Source organism: Phasianus colchicus, chromosome 2 (assembly GCF_987193195.1).
Source record: "Phasianus colchicus chromosome 2, bPhaCol1.hap1.1, whole genome shotgun sequence".
Classification (NCBI taxonomy): domain Eukaryota; kingdom Metazoa; phylum Chordata; class Aves; order Galliformes; family Phasianidae; genus Phasianus; species Phasianus colchicus.
In genome coordinates, this window is record NC_143437.1 from 14,976,332 (window position 1) to 14,996,316 (window position 19,985).

The following is a 19,985-nucleotide window of genomic DNA, read 5'->3' on the forward strand; positions in this document are numbered from 1 at the left end:
TGTGCAAACAACACCAGAGCTGGACAGCCACCAGCAAACATCTTCATGATCTCTGCTTTTCTTGGAGACTTCCAGGCACGACAGTCACTCTGTTTTTTTCCATTGCCATCCTAAACCCAATTCTGATCTCCAACAAAATGTATCTAGCATTTACATCAGGCAACATGGTTAGATCTGTGGGTTGCTTTGGGCTTCTAATTTCCATGGGGATTTGCATAATAAAATATAGTAATAGGCTGGGCATGTAGAGCGAGCAGTGGCAGTGAGCCAAGAGTTAATGAGCTCTATTGCAGACTCCTTAGCTCTGGACAAGTCACTCGACCTTCCCAAGTCACATCATCCCATCTGTGAAATGGGGATAGTAATACTTGCCTCACAGGGCTGTTGTGAGGATTAATTAGTTACTGCTTGTACATCACTTTGATGATCTTAAGAACTACATGCCTGCTAAGTATTGTTATTATATCATGGCTGGGAAGACACTGCAGGTAGGGCTCAATCCCGCCCCTAGAAAAAGATGCGTCTCTCTCCACGTCTTGTCAGATCAGCTGCTGGGCTTGCGCAAGGAGCGTTTATATAACTTTGGTACCAAACATCCATATGCACCTTGTTCCTTTGTGGCTGCCAAATCCTGGATGTCCTCTGCACGACATCCTGCTGGAAGTCATGAGATGCATCCATCTCTGTAAACATCTTTGAGCAGGAGCCCAACATCGAGTCCTTCTCTGTTCCCCCATGCCAACAGTTCCATCAGGCATTTCAATGGTGACCTCAGGATCACAGCTTGGCACATGGTGCAAAGCCCACAGGCATAGCCGAAGCCAGCCTACATGGGACAGGGTGCCCAGCCCCACAGCAGTGCTCCTAGACACAGGAAAGCCATGAGGGCTACAGGAGACAGGAAGCCTGCAGAGAGAGACATGGGCACGTGTGCAAACATGGCTGGGAAAAGTACAATACCCTCACCTAGAGCCAATCTCTCAATGGGCACTTTCTTGCTCAGCCTTACTGCTTTCCCATATGCTCTCTGCTGAGTGAAGCTCTTTCTCCTCCTGAGCTTTTGGGCCCAGATAATACAAAGCAGGGCACAAAGAAAAGAATTCCACCAACCGCACCGGACTATGGCTCAGGATCATTAATAGGCTCAAGCCACAGCACCCAGCCTACTCAGGAACACATAGGAATTATGCATCCAAATTTCAGTGACATTCAGTGGAAGTCGGCCAAATGGCTCCCTTTGATTCCTTTGAAATCTGAGCCATAACCGTCACTGTATCTCAGACGTGTGAACTGCTCTGAGAAGGCTCCCATATAGATTAGGCTGCGATCAAAGTGAATTTTATGAAGACAGAGGTTTGAGGTGAGGCTGACCGGCAGCAGTATTAGCTGCAAAAAACCCTCCATACCAGCAGGTTTGAAGGGGTTAAAGAAGAAAGTTATTTGGGTAGATGATGAACGTTAACTATCATTTTCAGTCAGCATGCAATGACTAGTTAACAGGGCTTATCATCCCCAGCTATGCGAGGAATTACAATAAATGCCTGAAATGCAAGCAGGTTTCCGGCTTAGGTAGGTAAATAATAGAAGTCACTATTTTTGTCTGAGTTGCAAGAATTCCCCATGAACACATCTCCCCTCCTCCCCACTGTACCACGTCTAACCCCGCTCCCTGCTGCTTGGCAAAATGAGGTTCTTTCATGCATCCTCGGGACTTTGCTTTGTCTGCAGAAGCAGCCGACTCATGATTTCCTCTTTGGTGGAAAGCAGGAACTTACATTTTCTTCATTCATGCATTTTAAATACTTTCACAACGTAATGACCTAAGGATGAGTGGAAGGAGATACGAGCAGTTCTGGGATTGTATGATTTCTAGGGGAAATAGGACAAAGCAAACAATTGGAGGATGGTGCTTGTGCAAACCCTGGTAGCGATGCTTCCACGGCAAAAGGCTTCTCCTCAATCCTGTGCAGAAAATTCTTTCCAGCTCCTCAGTGATTCAGCTGTTATTCAAACAGTAATTGGAGACAAACACTGATAGAAACTGTAAACTTTGGATAACACTCGGTAGGAAATAGGGAATCAAGTCATTAGTCGCGTAGTTGATTCTCATTTACCCCAAGGCCATTTTCACTGCCCTGGCATACCCAGGCACGTGCCTGGCGCGGCCTCCCTCAGAGGCCCCTTGGAGGTTGGTGGGATGCAGTCTCCTCACACCAGCCCTGGAGGACACCGGGCTCCCACCTTGGGAGGTGAAGCAGGCTGGCATCCCACATCTCACGCAGTCCCACATTGATCTGCCTAGGATCCAGGCAGGCTGTAAGGCTGTGATTGGGAGAGTCTGGTGGGGATACGGCAGTGCCCAGGAAGGGTTAACCAGCGCTGGGCCCAGAGCGCGTCCTCCCTCCCGCTTTGCACACGCTGTATTTCTTCCCAAAGTGAACATACTAACACTGGCATGCTCCCACACACCGCCTTGGCTCTCCTCCAGGAAATCATAACCCAGCTATTTGGCACACAAGGCCACAATTTTATTTACACAATCAACTTCTTGATAAACATAATACTTACAAAATACACCACACCCTAAAAATAAGAAAGGAAGAAGTAGGGGGAGAACCTGCAATAACCCAAATGTCTTGGCTGAAAGGGCCCCCAAAGAAATCACCCGTGGCTATAAGAGGGCTTGCCTTATTCTTGGGACAGGATCCTGCACAGGGGAGCACAAAGGGCCTCCCCATGGCTGGTGGCTGCCAGGAGGATTCGAATCATAGAATCATAGAATTGCTCAGATTGGAAAAGACCTTAAAGATCATCGAGTCCAACCACAACCTAACCAAACGATCTATGTGAGCTGACCCATGCAGGTTTGCTCCTGGACAGTGGGGAGTGCAGGCACCCACTGCAGTCCAGAGCCCTTCCCTGGTGTTATCGCTGCTCGCAGTGCTCACAGTGAGTAACCCTGTCCCCCTGTCTGGGAAGAGGGCCCTGCTTTGCCAATAACATCTGAGCTAGCCTCATGTCCTGCTCTCATCCTCTTCTTGAGCTGATGCTGCGTATCCCTATGAACATCATCTTCAGCTCCATGCCCCTTATTCACTCCAACCAATTTCGAATGGGAGCTGTAGATTTTCATCAGGCAAGGAGAACACTGCTGATTTCCTGTGGCAACCAGATTTTCCAGAGATATGCTCCAGTTCACCAGAGCAGCAGCCAACTCAGCCTGGAAGCCAAAACCTCCAGCAGCCTCCAGGGCCTTTGGTGAAGTTCAGCCTAGGCATCACTTCACAATGAATGGAGAGGCAGAAGTACACACTGCTTGTACCTGGGGTCACCTGAACTTGGTTCCACCTCCCTCACCCTCCCAAGCTCATATTCCTCCCTCGGCCCCTTCAAAGCAATCACCTTGCTTGGCTGCTTGTCCAATGCCTCAGCCTCACACCATTGACTCTACGAACAGTGGAGAGCAGGGCGGAACCTGGTGCAAACTCTCCAAGAGCTGTGACTGATGCTCATTCTGCCAAGCTTCAAAATGTACCCAGACATCCACAACAACACAAGGAGATGCTTATCCACAGCCTAAATCCTACTCAAGAGAAACTACACAAGGAAAAATAATGGGCCAGGGGCATTACATTGATTTATACTGGCTGAGGATCTGGACAAATCTGCTTTATTCCTTACAGATAAAAAGATCTGCCTGAGGCTATTGAGCTTTTTATAGTTTGGGAAACAAAGATTGATTCTTTTTTTTTTCTTCTTTTTTTTTTTTTCACAAATAGGAAGAACCACCTTCAAATACCAGAGGCACACTGCAATCATTTAGACAGATAAACATCTTGATTCCTAGAGATAACAGGAGCTGAATGGCTGGCCTCAAAACCAAGCATTCGTGACAATTCTTGAAACAAGAATGTTATAACTCTCTATTTCCATAAAAATTTACTTGTGGCTGCAGAGAAAAGCATTCTCCCTTCACAGCTGGGTAATGTGCCCTAACCATGCTCCCCGCCGCCTGGCTGTAGTACCTGAGCACCTGGGAGTGGGTGCTGCCTGCCACAGATTTGCTTCTTTTTCAGGCTGGGGAGAGAGAACATGGATTCACCCAAGCAGATGGTAACTGTGATGGAAATTTCTTATGCTATCCAACACAAAGCAATTACTGTGTGTACTCCTTCTCCAAAAGGCAGCAGCTGAAACAAGAGCTACCAAGACATACCAGAAGGAGAGCTTGCCCTTTGTGGCCTGCACCTTGGCTGACATGGTCACAGCACAGAGGGACCCTGAGCCTGCTGCAAAAGGCTGATGCAGCTTCTGCCACCCCTGTGCAACCTGTCTCCTGTAGCACCCATTCTCTCAGAGACTTGCACTGCAACGCAACATTTGAAAATAGTAATTCAGATGCCTGCTATACATTCAGCTGTCCATGAACAAAAATCTGTCCGTGTGAATCATCATTTCAAATATCAATTGCTCCTTGATTTCTCCAGAGTGGTCACTGGCAATTTTATAGTAGAGTAGTAACACACAGAATCATATCGTAGCATCACAGAATGCTCAAAAGCTCAGCCAGTTCCAACCCCCAGCCATGGGCAGGGCTGCCCCCCACCAGCTCAGGCTGCCCAGTGCCCCTTCCAGCCTGGCCTGGAGCACCTCTAGGCATGGGGAACCCACAGCTTCTCCAGGCAGCTGAGCCAGGGCCTCACCACCATCTGAGTAAATAATTTTCTTCTCACACCTCACCTAAATCTCCCTTCTTTTAGTTTAAGATCATTCCCCTGGTCCTGTCACTATCAGACCACGTAAAAAATGAGTCCCCTCTTGATGACAAGCCTCTTAAGTACTGGAAGGCTGCAATGAAGTTTCTTCAGAGCCTTCTCCAGGCTGAACAAGCACACCTCCTTCAGCCTTTCTTCATAGGAGAGGTGCTCCAGCCCTCTGATCACCTTCACAGCCCTCCTCTGGACCTGATCCAACAGCTCCACATCTTTCATGTGCTGGGGGCCCTGTGCCTGGACGCAGTACTCCAGATGGGGCCTCACAAGGGCAGAGCAGCAGGGGACAATCACCTCCCTCGCCCCTCTTGCACTGCTGGTTACACATCTAATGGTTTCCGCTGCAATAATTTTAATGTACATAAGAATCTTGTGTCTGACCTAGAGTCAATTTGTATCCCCTGTGAATGCAGGGAATTGAGTGCCTCAGATGCAAAAACCAGAAGGCAACATCTCTCCAGTTCTAAGTACTAAAATCTCAGGATGTCTAAAGCCAATCTTGTGATTACATGTTTCTGAAGGCTAACACGACTGCTGTCTTACAAGAGAGAAGCAGCTCTCAGAATGCAAGTAGTTAAACATAAGAAGTGCTATAAAGTGGCAAGCCAACTGAACTGGATTGCTGAAAATACGTTCTACAAACAGTCATCTATTAATCCTACATAGTATGCATTACATCCAAAACTTAAATGCTTTGTCATAAATGACACTTGGATCCCAAGAACTTCCAGTTGCATGTACCCACTACATACAATGCTGTCACTGTCTTCCAGCTCATGCTCATGCTGCTGACTGTGCGCAGATTCCTGTGTAGACACTGCAGCTGCAGCTTTTCCACAAGGCAAAGGTGGGTTGAAGAGAGCCTACGGCTATCAGTCTAACCACTTCATCCAGCACAATCCATTCAAGAGGGATTACACTACTGGTTGATAGCCTAACGAATCTCCTGCACTACTGTTCTTCCTGTTGCATGGGGAGACAACACTTGCAACCATTTGTAAAGTTAAAGGGCTTTGAAAAACTGAATGGCCATTGGGAGAACACAGTTTGGAGCAGTGACCACCGCCCCTTCAGAGTAATGTGGGGATGAGGATAAAAAACGAGTGATCTTCCTGCCAGCTCACCTCCACATCTCATACCACAGTTGCCCTTCTCTTCTCTTGCACTTCTGCATCTGATACAAAGATCAGGAAGAGCCCAAACAAGAGCTGCCATAGGAAGAACATGGATCTTCCAGCTGAGGGACGCTTCCAGCAGAAGCTCTGCTGGTTTCTCAGAAACAGGCTCCAAATCAGCCTCATCACGCCTCAGATGTAAGAGCCACAGGAGGGCAAGATGTGGAGGAGGACTTCAAGGGTGCTTTCAAATGAACTGAATCAGAGGTTTACCCAACACCGCTCTTTCAGAAGTTTCTGAATAACGCACTGGCTTGAACCACTGAAAAGAAACAAATAAATGAGCTGGCAACTTTCACAGGGAGGAACCTTGAAGACCAGTTCCCAAGGCCACGCCAACCAGCTCGGTGTGACAGCATGCAGGAATGAAAATAGGTAGGTAACATTAACAGAAATACACTGAAACTTAATAACAGCAGCTTGTCAGGACATGCACAAAAGAGAAATGGCTCATAATAGCTACAGCTTGTATTATGAATGTTTCATAGCCATCTGGCTATGAGAGCTGCCTAAGCTCAGCTGGTGTTTTGTATACGCCGTTGTAAGACATGGCTCATGGCTTACCATAAAGCGAAAGTCCTAACATTTATATTCAAGACAGACACCATTCCTCTTGTCAGTCAAAAATGCCTGAGAGTAACAACACACCAGTGAACAGAGCCTCTAATAAGCTTAGGATGTGTCCTCCCTTTGGTGTTAATCAGCAAGACTCAGTCAGGGCAAATAGAGTTATCGTGATCTGCACCAACCTCTGTTCCAGCTCCACTGTATTACCTGCTCCTTGGTTCACTCATAACTTCCACGTGTCTATCAGTAGTTTAAAGCAAGGGAGCAGTTTATAAGAAAAAGTAATCCCCCTGCCTTTCCTCTCCTGATCTGATTCGCATACAAAATGGGCTTATGAACTCAAAAATTATGGGAGGGATTCAGGGAGGAGGAAAGGGAGGCACAAGAGCCCTTTTATTTTGCGTCTTATTCACAATGAAAATTGGCACAGAAGCCAACCACATACATTAACATAGTTTGGGCAAGTTTAACTCTCATGAATACATTTCTGTGGAAAAACTATGTGACTATGGAAAAATCCCCTCTTTTTTGCCACTTGAAAAGATAACAGGCTTCTATGTGGAACATACCCAGAACCTGCCCAATTCAGAGACATGGAAATACAAAGATGAATAAGGCTGAGTTTCCCATGCTAGGGGCCCATGGAAACTGAGAGGGGAGGAAGAAGTAAGGAGGCCCATTGAATTAGGAGAAGTACTTTCATCCTACAGGTGAAGGAAGTATTTGAAGGCATGAGTAACATTGCAGGCCTGTTCCAGAACCCATTTAAGTCACTGGCAAACATTTCATTGACTTCACTGGGATGTGGGTTAAACAGTTTTAAAATATAATCCAAGGCTATTTCTGCATTGCTGTGTGATGAGTGGGATTCAAATCAATTCCAGTGTGTCCAGTCCTCTAACTTACCTGCTTTCTGTCCACATCTCCGGCTGCTAGCCTGGCTGTTTCCTGGGCTCAAAGTCTCTATATTTTTAGAGGAACCACTGAGGAAGAGCTAAACCTCAACAACTTTTTTGGAAGACTGTCTTAGATTGAAGTGCAAGCTAGACTGCACTGTTATACAAATTAGGCAGCCTGGAGGAAGGAAAGCTTTGGCCAAATAGAAGATCAACTGCATTTCCCCTCTTGTTCTGTGTCTTTGCTGCCTGTGTCCAAAACTCAGGTTGAGGAGCACCCTCAACATGTAGTGCAACATTTGTAATGAGCAGTGGAGTGGTCTTATCTGCTGGACAACGTGAGCATTCCCATGTTTAATGGTAAAACTTCACCTGAATCCAAAGCCTGTAATTTAAAGCTAACTCAGCCCCCAGCCACATCAGCTCATTCTGGGATCCTCTGATCCAACTCAGTCCAGATGCCATTTTATAAGTGCTACAAAATTTCATGAGCTACAGAAAAATAGCAACCTTCCTCATATATCCCTAATTGCAACCTACAGGCTATTGCCATTCCAGTATAAAAACCCTTCTCCTTTGCTCATTGCTATCACACAGCACTAGCCCTGTTACACTGTTGTACTTAAAGCAGAGGACAGTGACCTTGGAATTACTATTTTCTTTCAAACAAACCAGTTTGCTTTATTATTAGCCTATCTGATATGATAGCTTGCTTTACAAGTCCTCCAGCAGACCACTCGAGTAGCACGTCATTGCACCACGCCTTTAAAACTTGCTAATAAGTTTTATAAATTGCTAATTGAACTCTTTAAATGACTCATATTGGTATAGTGAGCCTCACCATATAGAAATTCAGCGATTTCAGAAGAGGAAACATCACAGAATCATCCTTTACTGCTAAGTAACACAGAATTAAACAGTGATGCAGGAGTAGGACAGGGAATTTTTCTCCAAGGCTAGCAGTTTAGAGCCCTTATCGCTGTGACGCATCTGAGAACCATGTATTTTGCACCTGCTTAAATGTGGAGTTTCCACTGATGTCAGTGTGTGGAACAAGCGAGGTGTACAGATCCACACATCGAGGGCAAAGGATCTGCAGAGCAGATCAAAAGGGAGCGTTCCCCCTCTGGGACAAATCTATCCATAGTGCTAGCTGTAATGTACATCATCACTGATGTCATTGCTAAATATGGTCCCACAGGAGAGATGGAGTTTGGCAGTGAGCAGCAAGCATGATTGCTCACAACAACCCAGTGCTGACCATGTCCAGCAATATGAAGAGGCTCTTTTCCAAAACAACTGTCTCTAAGTATAACTTAGAACCAGTGTCTACACCTGGCAACAGCTTGGCGGGCAGTAAAAGCTAACTGTCTTTCAGGACCTGTCCTCCAAATGCACAATTCCCTGTTACTTACTGTGCTGGCTGAAGAGAGGTCAGCAGGGCTTTGAGCAGATTTGTCTCACTGACCCTTCTCTCACTGACTGGCTGTTTTTCCCTAGCAGCCAGCCTGATAACCACTTATCTTGGAACAAGGAATGGGCTTTTCTCACCAAACTCTACATCTTCTCAGCTATGTTTACCTGTTATCATAGGTAATGAAGTGAGATAGGCACTCCTGGGGAGTAACTCACCTGGCCTACAGCTGATGCCCACCTTAGGATAAGATCAGTACTGTTTCCTGGCAGCTGCGAAGAGCATTTAGCTCTGGACCAGCTGTAGATGTCCACGCAATCAGAGGAATAGCATCCCATGTGAGAGGTCAAATGCAAAGCTGCTGCTGAGACAGATCAAAAGCATGGTCGTTTTGTCACACATCTGGCCCTATGCACGTCCCTTGCTCCTTGCCCACTGATTTGGCCTGCTTCTAAGCAGTCTTTTATGACTGACTCTAACACAGGCAACCTGCTGTCATCCCTACACCTCCAGTAGGCAATGAGAACTTGAAGACCGCCACTTATGCACAGGCAGTGCTGCTCTAACACACATGCTTGAAGCAGAACTGGTTAGCCAAGCTATTACATGTAAACATAAAGTTCCAAAAGAGACCTCTGCAAACATCCCAGCAGGTCTCCTGCCTTATCAGTCAGCCTTTCACCTAGGAGATTCCCAAACTTAGAAAGCTACGTGATTCCCTGGTATAATTACAGATATATTCCCAACAGATTTGGCACCACTGGTTACCCAAACGTCATGCATTAACTTCTAAGAGAAAGACGTTATTTATTTTACCCACACAAAGTTTATCTTGTAGCAGCCATCAACTTTCCATGGAAAGATCATGGTCTACCATGCATCAGTCATTAGAGGCAGCTTCTAAACTTTAATATGTCCAAAGGAACAATAACTGCAACCCTTTCAATATTTTATCTTTGCAGACAAGCGGAATGAACTCACTGAAATCAGCAGGTGGTGTATGTACAGCTGCTCAGAGCAACATTCGGCTTGCCTGTTCCCAGCGAGGGCAGCTGACATCAGAGAAGCAGTGCCCCGTGAATGTGCCATTCAGCACAGAAGAGAGCCCAGAGTTTGGATGTTAGACATGAAAGTGTTTTGTAATGTGCAGATGTTTTCCACACAGAGGCTGAGAAAAGCGATGAACAAGATTTTGTAAATCTTGTCCCGTTGGGTTTTTTTTTTTTTTCATACTCCCATTTCCTTGCTTTTTTTTGCATGGAAGAATGATACCATTAAAAATGATGATGGGTTATACCCTTAGCTAATATAATTTGGTGTGACTCCACCAGCTTCACAGAGCTGCGCCTATTTACACAAGTTGCAAATTTCTGCCATCAATTTAAATCTATACAGATTTACATCATGGGAAATACTGCTATATATTTTTTTTTCCATAGCTCATATGTTGCTTTAAAATAACTAAATAAGTAGAAAGACTCTTGACATCTATTAAACTTTTATTTGGGGACAAAGATTTTTGTGGATGTCTTCCCCCATCATTTCTCAAGTTCTTCACGCTGTTCTTCAGTTGATTAAAGGGTCATGGCCCTGTGAATAAGGGCCAAGATACTGAGGAGGATGGTGCCTGCGTTGCACCCATAACTAGACCTCTTTGTTGACATGGAGCTCTGTTCCCTCTCTATCTCCCCAAGTGCCACACATCTCAAGGGCCCCTGAGTCCTGCTGAGGACACATCCTTTTCACCAGCACCCAGGGTCACAAAGGGGACCAAGGTAAAAACTCCCGCTGTGCTTGATAGAGGGCTGCGAGCTGGATGCACAGGTCCCTCTGCCCAAGTGGATTCCTTAACCACCAAGCTAACAGCTATTTTTTAACAATTCTCCTTCCCCTTCATTTTATGTCATGAAACATTTCAAGAGGTCTTGCTTTCATCTTCCCACGAAATAAAAACATATTTTGAAACCTCACCCTTTTCTATTAAATGAAATTCTTGTGTTCCCGCTCACCCTAACCAGGAGTACTGTACCACCACATCTGCACAATATATTGGATTGTGCTATGATTTTGTGCCTTTCTACAGAGAAATGCAACAAGGCTTTGCATGACATTACAAACTGACCTCATTCAAAACCCCTTCCTTGTAAATAAGTACCGATCTTTACATAAAGCACACATGAAGCCAGACACTTCCCACTAGGAAACAGTTTGCTGAGCAGGTTACAGAGCTTAAATGCCTCTAAAAACTCAACAGCAACAATATTTCTGCTGGACAATGAGCTGAGCACCTGATTTTGGGTTACACAGGATAATACAAAAGACTCAGCTGGCTTAAGCACCATACTCTAGCCACATTTACCTATCCATTGTGACCATGGAAGGTCACAGGCTTTTAGAATCCTTGGTTGTGACTTGGTTGTGCAGGAACCACTATGACCACAACAATCCCACAGGTTGAACACTGTCATTAAAAGCACAATCTGTCCCTGTTTGAGGCAAATGATGCAGTCCCTTTAAGTGTGACATTAAATTGACTGGCTGTAGCATCCACCACAGCAGTGGCTCTCAAGACCACTGGAGGTCTCTGAGGCCATGGTATAAGACTTATATCTCTTGCACTTAAGCTGAGCTTGATATGACCCAGTAACCTGCAAGATGTGTTTCTGCATGTATTTTCTGGATGAACTGAGGGAGCAAACAAGATCATCAGGAGATGGAGAATTAGATTTGTTCAGCCTTTAAAGATGAAGACAAATGGGAGATGTTATTCCTGTCTACTGCTACCTCTGAGACACTACAGACAGAACCAGAATCTTCTGGAGTCTGGGCAAGAGGCAACAGATGGACATTGGAACAGAGAAAATTCCAACATAAGGACAAACTTATTTACCATGAGTGGTAAAACACTGAAGCAGAATTTGAGAAAGATTGTCACCACCTTGGAGACATTTTTAACTTGAGGTAAGGCCCTCAGCAACCTGCTTTGAGCAGGAAGACCTGCTGCTAGATGATCTCCAGAGGTGCCTTCCACCCTAAAACTATTGTGGTTTTTGTGAACATGATCTGGATGTTTGGGAAGTGTTGCAGGAGCATCTCATTCAGCTTCTCAGCCACCAGTATTATTTAAATAAAAAGATATCAGAGCAAAGGTAGCTATTCTTTACTACTACTGCTTACCTGCATCACCAGTCACACCTATTCTCTATACCTTTGCACTTATAATGTTGCATCTATTTCAGAAAAAGGTGCTGCACCTCTTAGTTCAGCCTACTGCACTGCAGTCTCCTCTCCCACATGGTTCTGCTGGTCACTGCATTGACAACTCACAGCTCCCACAAAGAACCCCATAAGGCTCTCCTCCTGAAGGCTGTCTTCTCCAGCCGTGTGCATACGTGCCACACTTGACACTGCTCTCCCTGTAATGTTCCACTCTGAGATCAACGTTTCCATCCTGTTCCTCTTTCCCCCAGACTGCTAACTTGCTAGAGGTTAAGCTCTCTCTCAAGCAGCCCCTTCCCACTTAGCCTGTATCCCAGAATTTTCTTTCATGAAAAAGGCACTGTAAAGACTCTGGACCCTGTGCTATGATTTACACTTATTCATCTCCTGTAGAAAGCCTGCCATACATGTGATGATACCATTCAGCTCCATTTACCTGAGAACTTAAAAAAATACCGTCAGAGGTTGTTTTTTCCATATGGGTAAATAGTAGGGGTGGGAGTATTCCTTATGGGAAACCTGGAACAGTCGCACTCTGTCGGTCTGACATTTCCTGCTGTAATTGAAACTTTTGATGTTAAAAATTCCATTTACACAGTGTGTCTCTAAGCCAGGCGGGGAGAAGGGCAGAGGTGGGCACAGCATTAGCACACAGTTTCCCCAACTCCCTCACTGCAGCCAGTTAAACTATAGCAGGTGAGATGCGTAGATGTAAGGGCAGGAATATGAGGAAGGAAATACCAGCTGAGTTAGGTAATTTGGGTCAGAGGACGTCAGGCATAGTTACTGAGGCAGGTACAGATTAAATCAGTTTGAGACTCTAGGTCTGTGCTTCTGTCCCTGTCACTGCCCAGGAGGGCATGGAGAGATGCACCCACATGGTCATGTGCTCACAGGGGATGTCTGTCTTGGACATCTCCATCTTCAGAAGACAGACAGAAAAACAGTTTCCTCAGAACGTATGGGAACTAATGGAGAAACAGCTTCAGATCTGATCCCGTATGTAACTCCATAGGTTACCATGACCTGCCTAAATTTGCCCACCCACAAGTTTCAGGGCATTTAGCTAAGCATCTTTACAAATCCCACCATCCCTACAAATCCCCCACGTTACGCAACCTAACCTTCAGCCAGATCAGCCAGACCATAACCAAAATCCCTGCTGGCCCCAGGCAGAAACCCAGGCAGAGGGGCTCAAACCCTACCTCTGCCTGGCTGGACCCCACCCCTGGAGCTCTGCTTGCTCCCAGCCTTGAGGAGAGCCCGCTGTAACCTCCTCCTGTACAAACCTCCATCAGACTCTCCAGGGCTGAGCAGCAGTGGTGAGGAACACTGAATCCTGGTACCACCATCAGCCTCAGCTCCCACTAGCAGTAAATACATTAATAAGACAAAGTACAGGACAAAGTGGAACCCCTGTGAGTAATTATATTAGCTAGTCAAAGTAACTTTATGTTAAGAAATATTTTTAGCATGCTGTGAAAAGTTTGAATCCTGTCACACCCCAACAGTTACAAAAGTCAAAGACAAGATAACATGTACTTTATTTTAACTGTTACATTCATTTGCATTAAAATGTTTCTTTAAAACAATGATACAGCCTTACTTCCACGTTCCATTTTTTTGCTATTTCTCTTTTCACAACTTTCTTGTGCCCTCAAAGTATGAAGCAGAACAGCAAACAGTTCTGCTTACAACTCTTTTCTCAAGTAGCTTGTAAACATAAGGCTCAGTTTTTTGTATTGAGTTTCTTCAAGATATCCAAAGAAAAGACATTAAAAAAGCCAAGCACCAATCATTTCTAAAAATCAGCCTCTTCATTGGCAAAAGCATATCTGACCCTCCACCTGGGACACAGCCAGACACGATGACACACCAGTCAAATTCACCACTATTCTTTATAGCAATGCTTACAAGCAATGGGCAGCCAAGAGTGAGAAAACTGAAGATAGATCTACAAAAATAGACGTCTTAGAAAGAAAACAAATTAGTTATTTGAAAAGCTGTTCACGTTAATTCTCATTTCCAGCCCTGTAACATACACGATAATTAACTAAGAACTCAACACACACCTTGCAGTACCACAAGAAGTTTGTCCAGGAACAGAAGAGAGTGAAAACTTCAGATCAAAACTATTCCAGACCTCAGAAATACCAATCAACAGATTTTATAGTGCTGACTTCCTCAAGCTCTGTCATCAAAGTAGGTAAACTAAAAACTGAAGTTAACAGATGTTAGATTTTGATGCTAAATTTAATACACAGATGCTCATTTTCATATTTGATTTAAACATTTCTGGAGACAAGTTTGAATTCCTCCAATTAGAGAGTTCATTTAAATCCACTTGATTATTTAAAATAAATAAATCTAAATGTGTCAAAAATAATCATGAAACAATTTGTTTCAGATTGCATAAAACACTTTCCCTGAGACAAAATGAATCTTCTCTTCGACAGATCGAATATAGCGAGGTAAAATTCATTTGGAAGACCTAATAAGCCAGAACTGCAAGAGATCCCAGTATCTACCAGTTCTTATACCTCCACTGGGGAATCTTTCACAAGAAAATTCATAATGTGCATTCCAGCTTTTCCAGACAAAGCTGGGACGATTCATTGCATAACAATCATTTTTTTTCTTACTGCAGTGCACCAAGAAGCCTCCAGTGACCATGGTTCACAGCTGCCCAATTATTCAAAAGGCTGCCCCTTCCCTGAGGGGCTCACAATTGAAGGAGAAAGATGGGAAAACAAAAACAAAGGGACTTGCTCAGTGTCATGGAGCAAACTGACAGCAGTTCACCTCGCCTCTTACTTGACTGACCAGGCTGACAGGAGCATATGGTCAGACTCACTGGAAAAAGCTTTTATTTTGGTTTCTCCTGCCTTATTTCTGCTTGGTGGGCTGGCAGAGGGTTATAGAACTTCAACAAGTATGAATATTGTGGTCTCCAGCAGATGTCCAGGGGAAATCAAGAAAGATCTTTGCCCACCTGGCAGAAAGAAGATCTCCCAGCACGCCACCAGTACTGAAAATTATCAGCTGTGAACCAAAGAAGAAAAAAAACCCTAAGGAAGGAAAAGAGATACAAGGTAAATAGGAAAAGAGAAGTGCTGTCAGGAACTGATGGCAATACTTAGCATAAAAGTTGTGGGAGTCTCTGGTCTACTGCTATGGGTAAACATTTGTCCAAATGACAGCACACAGTGTAAAATTATGTGAGATGGGCCAGAACTAAGTCATGATTGATGAGCCTTGGAAGAGCAGGACCTGGCTCTCCAGAGTTGGTTTTGCAACCTTTGATCTTTATAGCCACGCATTATAAAGTGGTTTCAACTTGTAACTAAATTCCTAACATACTCAGCTGTAAAATCCAGACATATCCTGAGTAATAAAATAAATACATAAACTGGAACTTAGGAGAGAGAGTCATCTTTTAGTGTCACTTAATGCTGGGAACACCTAGAGCTTGCTATACCAGATTCAGTAGGAAAGTGTAATTTTGAGAGAAGCACGAAGGGATTCTGGCTAGAAACAAATTCACTGGGCTGTACAGACTACATCATTAATCCTGCATGGATGACCGACTTACAGTGCCTCTACAGAGCATCACAGAACAGGCATCTTTCAAACTGTTACACGTACTGTAACTATACTACTTGATGTTCATCAAATACCACTTCTATCACACCACATATCAGAGCCACAGGCCTTGTGCAAAAACGTCATTCTAAGAACCTCTTGCCTACTGTGAAGATAACCAATAAATCAAGGTAGTTGCACAAGCCACAACCTAGGTGGCATTAATTAGATCAGTGGAAGTTATGATCCAACATAATTATAATTGCTACCCCACCTACATTTAATTTCAGTGATTCTTCCTATCTTTCCCCCAGAGGGTCAATAGGAGAGCTAACCTACATGCTTCAACAGTGTCAGCCTCCAGAGGCAGCACGAAAAAGCAGCAATGGCAGCAATGTTTAGTAATTACATGAGTGCAAGTAAGGGGAAGGGGACTATCATGAGATGCGATCAGATACTATCCAACAAGGCAAAACAAAGAAATTCACCCTTTGCCCCTTACACACCTCACAGCTTTGCACTGGGACAAGAGGTCTAGGTTTTGTGCTTCCAGATGTGACACATTTGTTCCTTGGCAAAGTATTTATATGCAGAAATCACCACTTGTCTATGGGCAGGGCGGTCATACTGAAGTAAAACTGATTTCCCAGTCTTAAAGTGACGTAAAAAAAACATCCCAAGTGGCACATCCCAGTGTGGGGAAAGAAGGATCAGTGCACTGAGAAGGGACTTGGGGCATCTCTGATGACACCGATGCACTTGCATCAACAAGAGCAGCGAGTGCATCAGCAAGTACTGCTAAACAATAGGAACAAACATGTAGAAAGAAACAATTGGTACCAAAGAATGACACCCACACTTCATACATTTCCATTCTGCTCAGGTTTTTCTTCCAATGAGTAGCACTCCAGTTCCCTGTGAGTGTACCTACACTTGGGCAGCCAGCTCTGTGGGACGCATGTGTGTGTGCTCTTCATCACTCCCTCTGTCAATAGGGACAATTTTACAAGCCTGAGTCTCAGAGGACCGTGCTTCAGGAAGTAAGAGTCACACAAACATAAATATAAATCGGAAACCTAGTGTTTGCAAGACCAAGTCCCGCATCACAGTCCAGGATGCAGTTGTAATGACAGTATACGACTGAAGGAGAACTACTGCCTTTGAACTGGTGGTTAGAAGGACTTCACACAGAAAGGCATCATATCTTCAGGGTGCAGCAGTTCTTTATGATTGACAGTTGCATCACCACAGTGGTTGGAAGTCAAAGAGGTTTTCTGCTAAAAATCCCCACAGACATTCTGTTTTAGCAGGTCATTTGGTTCTGTTCTTCTTTGACCTTTCTTTTATGCATCTGTTCTTCCTTACCATTACAATAAAGCATTTTCCTTTGACACTGTGCAGGGCTCTGCTTAAAAAGGGCTTGGTGTAATCAGGTGTGTTCTTAGCAAACTGCAGCCTGCAGTACAAAGACATCACTGTTTTTTCAGAAGGCTGTTCAGTAATGCTCAGTCAACAGAAGAGACCAACAGCATGGTAATATCCATCAACCCCCTGCATTTGTTTGTAATTAAAGAAAGTTCAGTAGCTATACCTTTATGAGAACCACACTTAACTTTGCACAGTCAAAAAACCAAACGTATATAGATTTCACATCAGAAACTTTCATTGATATCCATAAACATGAAATCTGAGACATGAAAAGTATTTATCAGCCAACCCTAATCTAGTAAGGTTTATGAAACTGATTTGCTCCCCTGGTTGGTTGCAGGATTGTTGAGATGATGTTTGGTACTCAGCAGCAAAAGCTGTTGTATTCTAGGTTCCTTTTCGTGCCCAGCTGCTAAAGAAAGATCCTGATTCACATCACTTTGTTATTTTTTCTGATTTTTATAGGCAGCCAGAGGGCAGATGGATGTTCAGTCTGCTTGTTTGGATTCACTCATTAGTAAATGACATGTCATGAGCAACGATATGCACCTGGACATTTAGTCTGAGGTAGGCTCTTTACCATTCAAATAGGTTGTGCTACTTCAGCAAAGAAAGACAACAGATCTTTCTGAAATGTGTTTTTCCCTTCTGCTTTTGTATTTCTAGGGGCTGTATCATAAATAGAGCAGAAATACCACAAAGCAAGAACAAGACAAGAACAAAAATCCCAAGAGTTCCTTATAAAGTGTTGTCAATAATCAGTCTGCTATGAACACAAGGATCCTGAACCGAAGTCCACAGCCACATTTTAGGACTACCTAAATGACAGAACTTAAGTTTTTGCTGCATGGCTGGAAGACCTACAGAGGTTCCTATGGAGGAACATTAAGGACGTTTAGAGATTCAGCTAGGAAATCTGAAGCAATGTTGGGAGTGCAAGCCTGGCATCTGGAGATCCAGAAATGGAAATCATCTTGAAATCTTCTTGGGACCAACAGCTCCCTTGTGCTCTTGGAGTAAGCACTACTCACAATTTGTAATTGTAATAAAGGGAACTGGGGCAGAAAGAGACAGATACAGGACACAGACAAGGTCTGAGATATTCCAGTGAAATTGTCTTGGCATAGAAAAACCCTTGGAGACTGCAGGTGACTGGTCAAGAATCAGAGACACAGCTCAACAGCCCCTTGCTCTGATTTTCCCATCATCAGTAGGGTACCACAGAGAACACAGTAAGAAATGTCTTCTAAAACAGCTTTAAGGACTGGAAATCTGATAAAGCAAATAAACGTGGCAAAGCTTCACTGACGTCAGTGAGACTTATAAAGGCAAGGTTTTGTAATGGTAAGAGTAACAGTGGAAATGAAAAGTCTCGCACACTGAACATGGATGGTTCCCAGGTAAAGCTTAACACAAGCCACAGATTTGTCCTTAAAACAGTTTTCCCCTCGCCCTGCAAATTTAAATTGAACTCAGTCTATTTCTGCAAAAACTGCCACTTTGTGAGCCCAATCACAAAGCTACTCATTAACAAGGCAACCAAGATATTAATATTTAATAATATTTAGAAAGCAAATTTTGAATTTATACTAGAATTTGCATGAAGAAAATGTGACTGTAAAATATAGTACATTTAGCCAGTTTTGGGACAATATGATGAGAGTCATTCTTGCCTCATACAATTCTTCTTTTCAGGACCATCTAGTAAGATGGTGTGAATTAACACTAGTCATTTGAAGTCAACTGAAAAAAAAAATGGAGCTATGCCAAATTACATCAGAGATGGACCCAGCCTTTTGACTTCAAGTTATCCTCAGCTAACACTGGTGTAATCAGAAAAAGGCGACATTTACTTCTCTGCCCAATCAAAATAGCCTGAATATTGGCTACTTTCAGAGAACTGCCTGAAAACATTCCACAAACCATGAATTATTCACAGTATTAAACAAATAATTGTGACTAGTAAATAAATATTTGAAAGTAATGGCTGGTTCACAAACCATTCAAACATAGCATTACAGTGGGGGGAGATATTCATCATATGAGTTACCCATTAAGAATTATTGGCTCAGCTCTAGTTATAACTGATAAACAGTCATGCGGATAACAAGGCAAGTGTTTGGCAAGCCTCCTGCTTTCATTCTCAGCAATATGGCTTCCTTTTCAGCACACACATAAGCTCAACTGTTTACCCCACTTCTAGCAGAGAAACTAACTGCCTGCAGTGCACCTGAAAGGCGAGAGCTGGCTCGCAGTTTCCCCAAGCCCTACTTGTCTGGTTAAATTCCAGGTCAGGCTGCAGCCCTCTGACAGAACCACATTCCTGCTGTAGCTTCAATTACCTAAATTATTCTTCACCTCCTGTCCTAAGCATGGGCATATTTTTGATGGCCCTAGCTGGGAAACGTGAATGAAAACTGCTACCAGATGTAGAGAGGAAGAATGATTTCATATCGGAGCTGCTAGCCTCCGAGTCAGAATATCTGAGTCTCTGCTGTGCCACGGGCTTTCCATAAGCCACTTAGGCCCAAATCCCCAAAGGTATTTAGGCTTTTAACTCCTGTTCATTTCAAGGAGAGTTAAAAGCCTAAATACCTCCATGGATCGGGGTTTTAGCCTCTGTAGTTATGTCTACAGAGCACAAGTATCCATAGTACCAGGCCAGGCGTGGCAGAGCTAACTGAGCAGCCTAGTTTCAGGAGAAGGGCAAGCTCCTGGTGCTGCCCACGAGTGCAACATAATTTGCTCAGGGATAGCTCTCACCACTGTGTATCTGTGCAGCACGCACACAGCCTGGGTATCACCACACAGCACGGCATGCTGCTGGGTAGTATAGCCCACACACCTCAGAACACACTGCAATTCGGCTGAGGGCCGGCCTGGAAGGGTACTGGGAGAATTACTATGGCCAGTCGGATCTGCACCGCGCCCA

At 44.2% G+C, this 19,985-nt stretch overlaps 1 protein-coding gene and 1 long non-coding RNA gene across 5 annotated transcripts in view; one reads left to right on the forward strand and one right to left on the reverse strand.

The window, feature by feature from the left end:
• Positions 1-19,985, reverse strand: part of BMP2 (bone morphogenetic protein 2) — a 237,776-nt gene that overhangs the window by 34,759 nt on the left and 183,032 nt on the right. The gene's annotated exons all lie outside the window — the stretch shown is intronic.
• On the forward strand, positions 14,460-18,440 carry LOC149918857 (uncharacterized). The gene is made up of 3 exons (XR_016463986.1): positions 14,460-15,135; positions 17,519-17,620; positions 17,720-18,440. It is a non-coding gene; the product is annotated as an uncharacterized LOC149918857 (long non-coding RNA).